The sequence below is a fragment of the Ornithorhynchus anatinus genome, chromosome 11 (genome assembly GCF_004115215.2).
Source record: "Ornithorhynchus anatinus isolate Pmale09 chromosome 11, mOrnAna1.pri.v4, whole genome shotgun sequence".
In the NCBI taxonomy this organism is placed as follows: Eukaryota; Metazoa; Chordata; class Mammalia; order Monotremata; family Ornithorhynchidae; genus Ornithorhynchus; species Ornithorhynchus anatinus.
In genome coordinates this window covers 26,799,881-26,801,378 of record NC_041738.1, presented here as the reverse complement: position 1 = coordinate 26,801,378, position 1,498 = coordinate 26,799,881, and the positions used below count along the sequence as shown (strand labels likewise).

The following is a 1,498-nucleotide window of genomic DNA, read 5'->3' as shown; positions in this document are numbered from 1 at the left end:
ATGGGGTCCGAGGCGCAGGTGGAAGGGGTGGCACTCGCGAGGAGGGAGGAGATCTCCTCTGAGGATACTGCAGGGAAGGATGGGAAAGTAGGGGAGGGGGTCGGTAGGGGAGAGGGGAGAGGCGGAGGGGTGACTTTGGGGAGCTCAGACCTGATCGTGTTGATTTTCGTGAGGAAATAGGTGGCCAGATCATTAGGGGTGAGAGATGGGGGAGGGGGAGGAACAGGGGGCCTAAGGAGAGAGTTAAAGGTCCGGAACAATCGGCGGGGGTGACGGGCATGGGTGTCGATGAGGGAGGAGAAGAAGCTTTGCCTGGCGGAGGAGAGGGCTGAGTTAAGGCAGGAAAGGATAAATTTGAAGTGTGTGAGGTCGGCTCGGTGCTCGGACTTTCGCCAGCAGCGCTCGGCAGCTCGAGCATAGGAGCGTAGGAGGCGGACGGAGGAGGTGATCCGGGGCTGTGGGTTAGTGGAGCGAGAGCGGCGGAGGGAAAGGGGGGCGAGAGAGTCGAGATGAGTACAGAGGGTGGAGTTGAGAGCGGAGACCCGATCGTCGAGAGTGGGAAGAGAGGACAGGGCGGCGAGGTGAGGAGAGATGCTATTGGAAAGACGGATGGGATCGAGAGAGCGGAGGTCTCTGTGGGGCAGTAGAGAAGATTTGCAGGGGGAGGGAGTGTGAGAGATGAGGCAGGTGAGAAGGTTATGGTCAGAGAGAGGGATTTCAGAGTCGGTGAGGGAAGAGATAGTGCAGCGGTAGGAGAGGACGAGATCGAGGGTGTGACCGAGTCGGTGAGTGGGCGCGGTATGGTGGAGGAGGAGGTCGATCTACCCAAGCAGTTAGCACAGGGCTTCTTGTCTTATGCCGTCTGGTCGTCTTCGACCCACAGCGACGCCATGGACACATCTCTCCCAGAATGCCCCACCTCCACCTGCAATCATTCTGGGAGTGTATCCAGAGAGTTTTCTTCGTAAAAATACAGAAGTGGTTTACCACTGTCTGCGCACTCAACTTGAATCTCCACCCTCGACTCTCTCCCGTGCCGCTGCTCCCCAGCCCAGGTGGGTTTTGACTTGTAGCAGATGGCCTGCCACTCGCTAGCCACTGGCCAAGCTAGGAATGGAATAGATATGCTTCTGCCTGACTCTCCCTTCTGTAGTCGAGACTGGTAGAGTACTGGGAACTCTCCAGGTGTGACCCTGAGAGGGGAGCACAGGCCTTAGAACGTAGTAAACAATCAGCAAATGCAGTAATAATGATAATAATGGTATTTGTAAAGCACTTACTGTGTGCCAGTCACTACACTAAGCACTGGGGCGGGGGGGGGGGATACGAGCAAATCAATTTTGACACAGTCCCTCTCCCGCTTTGGGTCAATCCCCATTTTCCAGATGAAGTAACTGAAGTTGCCCTAGGTCACACAGTGGAGAAGTGGGGGAGGTGGGATTAGAATCCATGACCTTCTGACTTCCAGGCCTGTCCTCTATCTACTATGCCAGGTTGC

The 1,498-nt window shown here is 56.1% G+C and overlaps 1 non-coding gene across 1 annotated transcript; it reads right to left on the bottom strand.

Annotated features, from left to right (window-relative positions):
- Nucleotides 1–1,065: 1,065 nt before the first annotated feature.
- Nucleotides 1,066–1,203, bottom strand: LOC114815294. Its single transcript, XR_003763058.1, has one exon. It is a non-coding gene; the product is annotated as a small nucleolar RNA SNORA7 (small nucleolar RNA).
- Between the last annotated feature and the right edge of the window lie 295 nt (nt 1,204–1,498).